The sequence below is a fragment of the Amborella trichopoda genome, chromosome 9 (assembly GCF_054954075.1).
Source record: "Amborella trichopoda isolate Santa Cruz 75 chromosome 9, AtrichopodaSantaCruz75HAP2 v2.0, whole genome shotgun sequence".
NCBI lineage: Eukaryota > Viridiplantae > Streptophyta > Magnoliopsida > Amborellales > Amborellaceae > Amborella > Amborella trichopoda.
Genome location: NC_142344.1, coordinates 41,685,594 through 41,699,423, shown reverse-complemented (window position 1 = coordinate 41,699,423; position 13,830 = coordinate 41,685,594). Strand labels below are relative to the sequence as shown.

Sequence of the window (13,830 nt, the reverse complement as noted above, 5' to 3'; positions counted from 1 at the left end):
GCTGGATGGTAGGGGAAGCATAGATCTTCTATGCTATAGGGGAAGTATAGAAACCTTTCCCTTATCTATATATCTATCTATCTTCTATATTATTAAGGGGTGGGCACATGTTGCAAGAATAAATAGGAATCTTATTCTTAGAAAGAATGTAAGGCAAGTGACCAAAAATTTAAGCCACCCTATAGAATTATTGGATTCCATTTTATTAGGATTAAAAAATTTACAACTTTCTATTTTTTTGGCTTTATCTTTGCACTTCCTATATTTTTGTTTATGTGAAGTTTCATTTCTATCAAGTTTCAATATTTAAGGAAATCATCCTTCCCAAAATTTATCTAAATATCCTATTTCTAAACAAAATCCACCCCTTCTCAAAACTTTTGCGTACAAGTCCTCTCGACATTTCTTTCCTGTCTTTTTGGTTCAAACCTCTCAAAATTAGTGCCAAATCGTGCGAAAATTTTATTTCTCTACATTAGTTGGAAATATCCAAGTTCATAGGTGGAACATCTCTCTCCCATCACCTTCAATTTCATAAATCCTAGAAATTACCTCTATCTCTCTCATCTTCCCTCGGTTTCTTTCTCAGCCCAAAATACCCGCAGCTTGAAAGGTATTATTTCCTTTTATTGTTCGAAGTTGTAAGTTCTATTTATCTATCACTAGCTGAAGGCACGTGCAAAAAAACGTATAAAGCATAAAATTAAAATATCAAGATTAATTTTAATTTAAAACATAAAACATAAATAAATATAAAATTGATTTAAAACTAAAATGTAACAAACTATCAATCGATATAGAACCAGGGCGAGCACATGTCCATTTACTTCTTTAAGTAAAAAAGTTGAATAGGATGAATAATTGAATTGAAATTTTGGGTTCCATTTAAAAATCACTACATGATTATTTTAGAAAAATAAAAATTTAAAAATTGGAATTGTTCAAAAAATTTGAGATACACTTACATATAGTTGTTAAAAATTGGACAATCTACATTCAGATATCTATCGAACATTAATTTTCTTTTTTCTTTTTTTTTAAAGTTGGTCGCTAGAGGATACATCTCAAAAATTTAGGGTAAAAAAGAAAATCCTATATGGAGTTTTACCTCGTGGAGTAAATGGATAGTGTGCTCTCATAAGAGCAATAATTATTTGGGGGGCAAAATCATTTGATAAGCATCACAAATTGGGGCAAACTTTTGAGAAATTACTAAAAAAAAAAATCCAAGAATATACTTTTTATGAAACTTACCCCAATCGAACTTTTTCTCTCACTTTTTTTTCCTCAAATTACACTTTCTATGCAAATACCCCCAATTCAAAAAGTTAATTTTTTTAGACGAAAATGCCATTCTCATACACAAAAAAGCATTTTGACTGGATATTAACGTTGACTGACCAACCAGTAGCACATTGTCGGACTGCACTAGTAAACTGCTAGGTGTCATTTTTGCCGATCTGAACTTGTTGACTGACCAACCAGTAGCACATTGTCGGACTGCACTAGTAAACTGCTAGGTGTCATTTTTGCCGATCTGAACTTGTCAACAGTTGGACCCCATGTTGACAAGAAAACATCAACTGGACCGAACTTCCCCATTGCCGGACCGTATATGTAAACTGCTGGAGCAGCTCTATTATCGCCAGACCCCTTTTTGATCCAATAACTTCTACTGTTGGACCACCACAGTTACCTACCGGACCGAAGCTGCACACTGTCGCATCGTCCATAGAGCATGAGGAGAGAGAGGCGTGGGTAGGGTAAAAAGAAAAAGAGGGTAGTTTAGTCTTTTTTTTACTTTTTTTTGGTTGAGGGGGTATTTGCATAGAAAGTATGTTTTGGGAAAAAAATGAGAGAAAAACTTAGGTTGGGGGTAAGTTGCATAAAAAGTACATTCTTGGGGGTTATTTGTAATTTTCCCTAAACTTTTTATAGAATCGCTCTAGTGTGAACCTTCACGTTGAAAAAATACTTCAACACTTTATCAAACACCTATTATCCAGTAAAAATATTTAATTAATTTCTACTAGTTGAATTATGTGTGTTGCACGTATGCAATTACTTGTAGCATATTAACTAAATATTCAATGATCAAAGAAATTTATTAATAAAAAATTTGATAAATCACAAATCACCTCTTAGATAATAAAAAAATTTTAACTACTTATTATTTTTATGAAAATAAATTCTACTAAAAGTTTGGTTTCCTGAATTCGTGTTTTAAGAGATTTTTTCTTTGTCTACTCTTCAAAAGCTTCAATGAAAATATTTTATCTCTCCTAAAATCTCTCATTCTCTATCTCATGTGCATGCTCTCTCTCTCCTTCTCAAATTTTCTCATAATGTTGAGATCTCACTCCTGTGCACATTCACATTCTCTCTCCCTCTCTCTAATTAAGATACAGAAATAATGTGGAGATATGGAAACAATATTGAGATCTCTCTCTTGTGTATACTCATACCCTCTCTCTTTCTCTTTCAAATTTAGTTATCCTAAAATAAGTGCTTATTCTATCTCGCTTCTCTAAAGTTAGGAATGTGTCCACCCCATAACTCTAGATTAATAATATAGAATGTGTGTGTGTATATATATAGGAAGATACTACAAAACGCCCATGGGCGAAAATGAATGGTATTTTCGCCATTTTTGCCCATAGGTTTGATGCCATCCAATTTTTTCGAACATTATGGATTAAAGATCGTTACGGACATAGCATATCCATAGAGGTTTGTCACAGACATAACATGTCCATGATGGGATTCTTTTCACGTAAATTTGACATAAAAAATATACGAGGATTGCCGTGGCCTGTAGGTCCATGGAAGTTTTCAGGAAAAACCGTCATGGATATAGCATGTCCGTAACGGGGGCAAAACATTGCAGCAATTCGCCTATAGGTGTTTTTAAGACTTTTCTATATATATATATATAGAGAGAGAGAGAGAGAGAGAAATAATATGGAGATATAGAAACAATATTGAGATCTCTCTCTTGTGCATACTCATACGCTCTCTCTCTCTTTCAAATTTAGTTATCCTAAAATAAGTGCTTATTCTATCTCACTTCTCTAAAGTTAGAAATGTATCCTACAATCTCTATAAAATTAGGGTCCCTTTGTATTTTCACGACATGTGTCCACCCCATAACTCTAGATTAATAATATATATATATATATATATATATATATATAAGAAGAGACTACAAAACACCTATGGGTGAAAATGAATAGTATTTTTGCCCATAGGCTTGACGCCGTCCGATTATTTCGGACTGCGTGGATTAAAGATCGTCACGGACATAGCATGTATGTGATGAGATTTTTTTCATGCAAATTTGATATAAAAAACATACGAGGACCGCCATGGCTTATAGGTCCGTGGCGGTATTTAGGTAAAACTGTCGTGGATATAGCATATCCGTAACGAGGGCAAAACACTGTATCAATTTGCCTATAGATGTTTTTAAGACTTTTCTATATATATATATATATATATATATATATATATATATATATATATATATATATATATATATATTCCCATATGGGAGTGGATTCAGTACGTCCACTAGTTGACCGCTACAATAAATGCCAATGGCCCAGATTGAATTTGGATCGATCTAACGATCACGATCTCTTTTCGTATTTTAATTTTAATTTTTTTTTTATAAATTCAAATCACTTGAAATTTTTTTAAGTGTATGTTCTTTTCATCAAGGCGCATCTAATAAAAATATAAAAAAAATAATCCATAAAATATAAATTGATCAAAATACCCCTGAAACTTTAGAGGGGTATTTTGATCAATCATTTTCATGTAAAATACTTTTTTTATATTTTTCAAAAATTCATCTTTTTTTATGTACACATGCACAAAATTTCAGTTAATTCTGATTTGTAGACAAAAAAATAAAATTCAAATACTACCAGATATTTGTTATCGTCTGATCGGCCCAGATTCAATCTGGGCCATTGGCGTTTACTATAACAGTATGCCCTTGGGCTGATAGGATATTTTCCCATATATATATATATATATATATATATATATATATATATATATATATATATATATATATATATATATATAAATCTACAAAAAATATCAAAAAAATATTTTACATGAAATAAATTGACCACAATACCCCCCAAAATGTTTCAGGGGTATTTTGGTCAATTTTGTTTCACAAAATTTTTTTTTTTTATTTTTATTAGGTGCGCCTCACTAAGATGTACATCCGTTCCAAATTTCAAATTATTCCAATTTGTTGAAGCAAAATGAAAAATAAAATACTACTAGACAATTGTGACTGTGCGAATATATATAGGAAGATACTACAAAACGTCTTTAGGCGAAAATGAACAGTGATTTCGCCTGCCCTCATCACCGTCAAAAGTTCATCACATGGTCACAATTGTCTAGTAATGTTTAATTTTTCATTTTTTTTCTACAAATCGGAATGATCGGAAATTTGGAGCGTGTGTTCATAAAAAATAGATGAATCTACGAAAAATATCAAAAAAATATTTTACTTGAAATAAATTGACTACAATACCCCCGAAATGTTTCATGGGTATTTTCATCAATTTTGTTTCACGATCTATTATTTTTTATATTTTTATTTAAATGTACACACGCTCTAAATTTTAGATCATTCCAATTTGTAGAAAAACAATGAAAAATAAAATACTACCGGACAATCTTGATCGTGCGATGAACTTTGGACGGTGATGAGGGTAGGCGAAATCACTATTTTTGCCTATAGGGGTTGGGAAGACTTTTCCATATATATACATATATATATATATCATTACAAATATAAAAAAATAATATTTATATATAAAACTCACTAAAATTGTGAAGTAGAGTAAAAATTTGTAATTATTTTAATAGTTTATAATTTATGTTTGTTACTTTTTACTTCAAATAGAATATCCGCATAATAAGATAATGTACAATTTAATTCAAAGCAAGTTCTTATAAAATTAAAAAAAAAAAAATCGTACCTTGAGAAAAACAAGGTTTCTCTTGCCTTCAAACATTAATGTGTTACTCAAACTTCATAAAATGGAAAGAACACCTCAAAACATACAAACATAGGTAATACAAAAAGTAAACTCATATTCTCTCTCTCTCTTTCAAATTTAGGAATGTGTCCTACAATCTTTATAAAATTAGGATCCTTTCATATTTTCACAATATGTGTCCACCTTATGACTCTAGCTTAATAATATAGACTGTTTATATATATATATATATATATATATATATATATATATATATATATATATATATATATATATATATATATATATATATATATATATATATATATATATTACCATTGCAAACATAAAATAATATTTATGTAAAAAACTCACTTAAATTATGAAGTAAAGTAAAAAATTGTAAGTATTTTAATTGCTTATAATTTTTTTGTTGTTTTTTACTACAAATAGAACATCCACAAAATAAGATAATGTATAATTTAATTCACAGCAGGTGCTTTTGAAATTTTAGAAAAAATAATTACATACTTTGAGGAAAACAATATTTCTCTTACCTTTAAAGACCAACCTGTTCCTCAATCTTCATAAAATGAGAAGAACACCCGAAAAAATCGAAACATAGGTAATATATATATATGAGGAATGATATGATGCAAGGGTTGTATGTTAATATAATGATACGATATGTTGTCATATTTTTGGCCATTGGATTCCGTTGAATCCAACGGGTGAAATTAGAATCCCAAATCTGATTTGAAATTAAAACCCCAAATCTGATTTGTCCACCTCTATCTCCCACTTCCTAAGCGATAAACCAGATGAGTTGCAGACACTGTCGAGAGAGACATTTTTTCTAGAGAGAGAGACGTGGAGACCATTGGGAGGGAGACGGAGAAAGACGGAGGGCATACATTTTCTAGAGAGGGAAAGGAGGCATTTTTTTAGAGAGAAGGGAGGCATTTTTCTAGAGAGAGAAAGGAGATATCCTTGTCATGTGCAGGTGGAGAGGAGACACATCTTTGAATCTTTTTGTGCATGCTTCTCTGACATTGTCTCTCTCTCTCTTTCCCTGTCATGGGCGCCGTATCTGTTGGAGTTTATATATATATATATATATATATATATATAAAAGACCCTATCTCCAAAACCCTAGCTTCCCTTGGCTCCTCTTTTTTTTTTTATTCAATTAGGAGAGGATTCCTACTGCAACTGGCTAATTTGGATTGCCTGCAGTAATTTTTTTATTCAATTCTTGTGATTTATTTTTTATAATTTGATTGCAAAATTTGGATTGCCTGCAATTTCTTCTCTCAGAGATGTGACTTTTTTCTGCAGTAGACTATGCGTATTCATGGGGGCCATTGTTGCTTGTTTGTTGGACTGCATCTTCTAATTTGTGATTTTAGTTATTAGTGTTTTCTAAGTTTGGTTTCAAGTTTTCTCCACATGTGGGTTTTGGTTTTATTGATGGCTTGTTCTATTGTGTAGGCCATTGTTGTTCGTTCTATGCCCCTGCATCATCGAATTTGTAATTTTTGTTAATATTTATAGTTTTCATCGCATGTGGTTTTTGGATTGATCGGTCTTCGCTCTTTGTGCCTTTCGTAGTTTTCACTTCTCATTGTTTTGCTCCAGTAAGGGAGTCCTGCAATTGTAATTGGAACAGCTGTTCGATTGTTTTGATACTCAATTTATTGGCATTAAAACAATGGAATGCTTTCTTCTATTTTTCAAGCAATGGGTTTGGCTTGATTTGAAAATAGGGTCTAACTTTTGGGAACTTATGGCAATCAGAGGTGTTTTACTTTGTGATTTACAAAACTTATGGAAAGCAGAGGTGCTTCACTTTGTGATTTACCAATTTCATCTGTTATTCTGTGTCCCTTTGATTTCTGTTTGGGATTGCGTTTTTAGGAAAATGAGATATTCCTTCATACCTTAGTGGCCTGTAGAATTCACTTCAATCGAATTTGGGTGTCCTTAGTTTCAATATTTTGGAATTTAATTATAAAAAAACATTTGTCCCAAGTTCATTAAGACTGTAATTTATCTGTCTCTCTAAGGCACCGAAGATCAAAAGAAGCTCCTTCTGGTTTTATGCAAATTGGTGGAAATATTAAAAGCTAGTTGAGTGGATGGTTGTTACAACATATTCTCTCTCTTTCTCTAACCTATATGTTTGAAAGTTTGGATGTGTAAGCACATTAGCAAGTGGAATTGTTACCTTGGCCATGTGAGACATAATTAGATTTTTTTCAAATAATACATTTTTTTCATTTTCTTCCTTTTTTTTCCCAGGTATTTGAAGGGGGTAGGGGTTCTGCAGGTCACCTCTGAAACTCCTATAGTCCTATGATCCCTAATAACTTAAAGCCAAAGAAGTTTCTAAGGATGGAAGCGGAGCAAAGACATAGGCTCACTCTCTCCGATGAACTCTCGGTTCTGCAATTGCTGCAGAACCTTCGAGACCTCCTCAGAGCTGCTGCCCAAGAACCCAACAACACCAACCATGAAATCCAAAACACCTCTTCCAGAAGTGGAACCTGAAGATGAATGGAAGACTGGATAAGAAAGGAATTGAATTCCATTGAGTGAATTCAATGAATATTTTCCTTGGCCATCATCGAATTCAGATGGCATCACCCATACATGTTTCTTTTTACTTCATGTCTTTGCAACTTTGGTGGCAATCATTTGGTTCATTTGATCTTCTGATTAATACAATATGTGTAATCCATTGTTTTCAAGACTCTTGTATCGGCAAGAGTCATAGTGATTATTTGGAATAATATTCAGTCTACATCAAGGGAATTAGATATCTTTTACTTATTCAAAGCCATTCTGCCTCTTCTCTCCTAATATGTGATTGATCTTTATGAATTCTCTACACAAATTCAAAACTCCTTGCAAAGTAACAATCACAATTTTTTTTTTGATAAATTTACTGTTCATAAAAGAGGATTACAGTGCATAATGGCAGCATCTGAAGCTAATACAAAAAGCTAATACAAAAAATATTCAACTCTATTACCATCAATGGAATGCCAAAGCATCCATGGCCCAATAGTCATAACAAGCTGCTTCATGGAACATATATGAAAAAAATTACAAGATACTCTAACCTAGTTCTCACAACAAAGAGACCCAGTAAATGATGCTGGTTCTTCCATGAATATTTCTGAGAGCCTCCTCAAAGTTTTGAATTAATCAAGCTTGACAGACGAGAATAAGTAATGCACGAACCAGAAAGATGATAAGAACCCAACAGTTCTAGTTGCCAACGTAACAGCTAAAGTCATGAAAAGGGAGTAACCCAGATATAGGGCTGCTGAAACGGGCCACTCAAAACTGTGGAGCTCAAAACCAGGTAATTGACTGAATACAAAAAGATATAGATAGCAACTGAACCACAAGAGAAGAACGCCTTCCACCACCATTGCCAATCCTCCACACAAAGGTGTATATAGGTCAAGACCGGAGAAACCTCAGCACATACCACCACAAAAAGGACAAAAATAATTAGAAGGAAGCCAAATACATCGTAGACATGGCCAAGCCAGAGGCTTGACAAAATGAAGAAGAGCTCAATGAAGAGGGTTCCAAAAGGAAGGGTCCCAGCCCCTAAAACCAATAGCCAAGAAGGGTATTTTTTGGGTGGGATCTGATTAGTCCTAACTGGGTACTCAATTGGGGCAGCTCTTACTCCAAAATACCCCCCCACTAAAGTTAGAGGAACAGAAATGCAAAACCAGAGCAAAATCAACACAACGAATAGTGAGAAGGGAATTGCACCGGTGTTGTGACTACTCCATAAGAGAAAATTCAGAGTAGTGAGAATAAGAAAGGCAATACCAGGAAAGAAACAAGCCACTCTCCATGAAACAGATAACCAACCCTTGTGATCCCCACTATTGATGGTCCTCCAAAGTCTGACAGCTGCATAACCAGCTGCTACACCAAGAACCATATAGAAAAATAATAGCATACCAGTGATGAGATTCCTCTTGAGGCTGGAGACATGAAACCAAAGGCTGCAAAGAGTATGGTAACAACCCCCATTCCCAAAATTTGAACCCCATTACCCACCATTACACAGAGGAGGCTATAATACCTATAAGGAAACTCTGTTTCAACAGAGGTGAGAGAATTCACCTTAACCCATAGCTCATCCCCTTTAAGGTATTTGTGGGGATAACTTCCAGGTAAATAGAAAGCCTCAGAGATCCAACCAATAAACAGAGACACAAAACCCATGACCCAACGTAAGTTACAAAAATCATCTCTAAAAACCAGAATGAATCTCTGAGAAAGAGATTGGGAATACCCATCTCTGAAAAACCAGAATGACAAAACCCATCTCTGAAAAACCAAAGCTTCTTGTTTTTTTTATATATCTATTGTGAATAATGCCATTTTATTCTGATGAACTTTGAATTGGGTGCCGAGTGGATAATGAATTCAATGAACACCAGTCTAAACAATTTTGAGAGAGAGAGAGAGAGAGTTAGAGTTGTGATCTCTATGCATTTGCCAACATTAATGAATACATCCAACTGTTTTTGTGACAGAAACATAGAATTGAATTACAATAATCTCTTTCTCTGATCTATGCTATGCATCATAAGAAAAGTGACACCAATATGAAGCCTCCTCCAAGCCGAAGAAGCCCACCAACCATACCAACCAGTATTCCACCATGCTCATACCCACAAAAACAGGAACTTGTCATAGAAGCCCACCAGCCATACCAACATACCAGCCAGTATTCCACCATGCTCACACCCACAAAAACAGGAACTTGTCATAGAATCCCACCAACCATACCAACCATACCACCCAGTATTCCACCATGCTCATACTAAGATATCACCAAAAGAGCAACTTCCTGCAACATGCAATTAGATTTTACACTTGAGATTACAAAACCAATTTACAAGAATAGTTAACAATGCAGTAAACGTGAGTTACCGGTAATTACTAATGCAACTTCTCCTATACTCTTCAAACATGAGTATGATTGTCACTTGAATCTGTTACAAACAAAATATTAATTAATTGAGGGTGGCGGGGTGCGAAGGGGGGGGGGGGAGAGAGAGAGAGAGAGAGAGAGAGATCAATTACGAATTCATCAACAATTGAAAATGATGCATTTAAAAAAGGGGTCAATTTAAGAACCGTTTGATTTGCATTCTTCGACATTCAGTACACTCCTCAAAGTTTGGCAATTCCTCTTATCATACCACTAGCTTTACACATGGTACATTTTTTATCATTCTTTTGTGTATTCTCCAAGAAGGATTTCAACCGATGTTTAGGAGGCTTCCCTTTCGTCTTCACTGGTAGGGGGTCAAGCACTAACCTATTGTTTATTAAATTCACTTCTTTACTTACATTGACATTTAATTGCAAAACTTCGAAATCTTTTGGGCTGCCTTGTTGATGTGTTTCATCGATATTTTCTTGGACAATTGCAACTATTTTCAAGCCCTCATCTAGAACATACATCGCTTCCTGAAATGTTTCTTTATACATAGCTCCATTCTCTACAAAGTTTATTGCCCTTTTACACAATTCATTGTATCGCACAGTCAAGGATCATGCAAATCAACTTGTTTTGTATGACCATGTCCATCTATTACACACCCTTCCTTGGCATTTTTTGTCCATCGCTTCAAGATGTAACAAGGTGGAATTTTAAAAATATTTTTCATTCTACGAACAATTAAAATGTGTCTACAAAGTAATCCAGCAAACTCAAACAATTGGCAACTACAAGTTGCTTTGATTTCAAGTACATTCAATGTAACAATGAATACCCTTTTCTCTTTGTCATATTTTGAGACTTTAAATACAATTATTTCTCCATCATTCTCTTCTTCTATCACAACATACTCAATATTGCGACTATCTGATGCAAGTGCATAATTCTCAATAAATTCTTTTTGAGTGCTTTTTGCATTTACATAGCCATCAAAAAATAAATTCATACTCTCACTACGTTGGGTTGTAGACATCTCTGCAAAAAAGGTGTTGCGCATGAATGCTTAAACCCATTGCTCACGAATACCATACATTTTGATTAGCCATTTATTCTCTCTTAAATTGTAGCGATCAATGATTGTTTGCCAACGTGATTCAAACTCATGTATTGTCTCAAAATTATGGATGCACTTGTGAAAATCATCGCTAAAACTTTTTCCATATTCCGCATATACATGAGACAACTTCTCTGGTACTTTCTTCAAAATGTGCCACAAAAAAAGATGATGGTAAGTATTTGCAAATACTCGTCTGATGGCTGCTCCCGTAGCAAGATCTTGATCAGTAATTATTGAAGTTGGATGATGGCCAGACATTGCTTGAAGCCATTTCTTAAAAAGCCAAACAAATGACTCTTCAATTTCATCGACTAGTAAATTACAACCAAATAACATAGATTGATGATGGTGATTTACTCCTGTCAATGGCACAAAAGGCATTCGATACTTGTTTGTCAAATAAGTTGTGTCAAACACAACAACATCATCAAAAAATTGATAGTTCATCCTTGATCTAGCATCGGCCCAAAATATTCTAGTCAAATGTCCATTCTCTTCTACTTGCATCGCATAAAAAAATACAGGATTCTCAAATTGCATATTTCTAAAGTATTCAAGGACAAGTTGAATATATCCTTTTTCAAATCTCTTTTGCCGACTTTTGGCAATGTGATTTCGACAGTGACGATGAGTGAATGCAAGATTGCCACTTCCACTCACTTCGTTGCTAAGCACAAACATTATAAGGCGTGGACGTAATCTTGCACTGGTGTATGTGTCTATAATATGTTGTGCTGCGTTGGTCATCTTCTTATGTGATCGTAGATATTAAACTTCTCCGGGCTTCACTAGCAAATAGTTGTGATCTTTTATAAACTTCCTAATGACCCATTTTCCACTATCAATTTTCTTCACCATCATCATTGCCTTACACCCTTCTCGAGTAATTGCACGTGGTCTTTTAACTCTATTTTCATTGTCCATATATTTCTTCTCTCAAAATCCTTGTTTTGAACAAACAAATCTTCTAGCATTAGCAATTTCATCATGCATATAATAAAGGCTACTGGCATGCATGCTAAAGCCTACTCTCCTAGCGTATTCATTATAGAACTCTTTCGCAGATTCCTGAGATTCAAATTCCATTCCTTCAAATGGTTCAAACTTCAAATTTTCTTCAGATTCAATTACAATTTTTACCATAGGATTTTCTATCATTCTAGCATCATCTTTGACATAATGAGAAGCTTCCACCATATTTTCAACTGTATACGCATCCTCACCTACAATAGGAGTAATGGCCCAAGAATTCATCTCACTATAACTGACAACATCATTGGTGAGGGCATGACTTTGATCTTTGTCAATATCCATGACAATATGTATGTAATAATAACCTATGCAAAAAACATCATTGTTTGAACGTAATTTTCATCACCTTGGTCCTTGGTAGGAAGCAAGTCAATAAAGCCTACAAAACAGTGGAAAATTCCCGACAATGTCAGAATGGCCCCAAAATTGCTCAAGATCGTCATCAACACTTCAACAGACCACCTGCCAAGTTTCATCACGATCAGACATGTCTAAGGCAGTGAACACAGAAACAGTTTTCGAAAAATTGGCCTCTAGCACCCTGAAACAGACCCTACAACTGGAGCTACATTTTCAGTGTCTCAAATCCTTATGGGACCCGCCATTGGATACGACACAGTAGAAAACCTTTATGGGCCAAGTTTCGGCTTGATCAAACACTCCAAAAAAAAAATATGAGGAAAACATTGAAACATGAGATGTCGCACACTATTCCTGTATGACCTCACTGCACCAAAACACTATTAAAGGTGGCTGTTTTTACAGTCACGGGCAGTCACTTTCGAGGCCCGTAACTCACTCGTTCCAGATCGAATCGCTCCCAAATTTGGTGAGCGTATTCGTCTCATTAAGACGAACAATTCGATATCTGGCACGCCTTGAGACGATATCCGAGCAGGGAGAAAAGCTAGAGAGAAGTTGCCGATCCGTGAAGAAGAGAAAATTCAGCAGCGACACACCTCGCTCGATAAACCAAATCACGACCCTCGCAAAACGGATCGACGCAAGACCAATTCTATTGTGTGCGTAAGGTTCAGGGCTATCATTGGACCAAACCACATACATGATTGACGATCAGATTTCATGCACAAAGCCGACGAAGTTACTGAAATTTCGGCCGCCGGATTCCAGATTCTGGCCAAAACTAAAATGTTGTGAAATCTTCGTTCGGGCTTCAAATTGCGCTCCAATTGTTGTCACGCGATCGTAATGACATGCTTAGTGCACTACGACGAAGAAATCACAGAAAAACATTAACGAAAGACCGTACTATCGATCTGAAGATTTCAATATTCAAACAAATTTCATGTCTCATGATCATGATTCAAAAACATGATTCACGGCTTAAAGTTGGTATCAAAACAATTGCCATGTCGAGCCCTACAAGAAAACAATATTTTTTTGATAAAACAGGCATCAGAACAACCCGAGTCAGCCACAGAAGATCACGCAAGTTCTCGAGCAGCCACAAGGACTGTTATGAAATCCCACACATTGTTAGGCAGGGGAAAAACAGTCCTTTTGCACCCATTTTTAGAATTTCTTTTAATTCAATTAAATCTTAATTTTCAACAATTAGGTCTAATTTTGATCAATCCACCCATGTTTGGGCACAACTCTATATAAATAATAACTGCCTCATTGTAAAAACACGCCAGACCCCCACAAAGAACCTCGACCTTCAATTG

At 34.7% G+C, this 13,830-nt stretch overlaps 1 long non-coding RNA gene and 2 pseudogenes across 1 annotated transcript; 1 reads left to right on the top strand and 2 right to left on the bottom strand.

Annotated features, from left to right (window-relative positions):
* The first annotated feature begins 5,664 nt into the window (after nt 1-5,664).
* LOC110007686 (uncharacterized) lies at nt 5,665-7,832 on the top strand. Its single transcript, XR_016041531.1, has 2 exons — nt 5,665-6,012; nt 7,311-7,832. It is a non-coding gene; the product is annotated as an uncharacterized LOC110007686 (long non-coding RNA).
* Nucleotides 7,833-8,017: 185 nt separating this feature from the next.
* Nucleotides 8,018-9,393, bottom strand: LOC105421027 (transmembrane 9 superfamily member 11 pseudogene; annotated as a pseudogene).
* A 1,075-nt stretch (nt 9,394-10,468) lies between these two features.
* On the bottom strand, nt 10,469-12,539 carry LOC110007688 (protein FAR1-RELATED SEQUENCE 5 pseudogene; annotated as a pseudogene).
* Nucleotides 12,540-13,830: the final 1,291 nt, after the last annotated feature.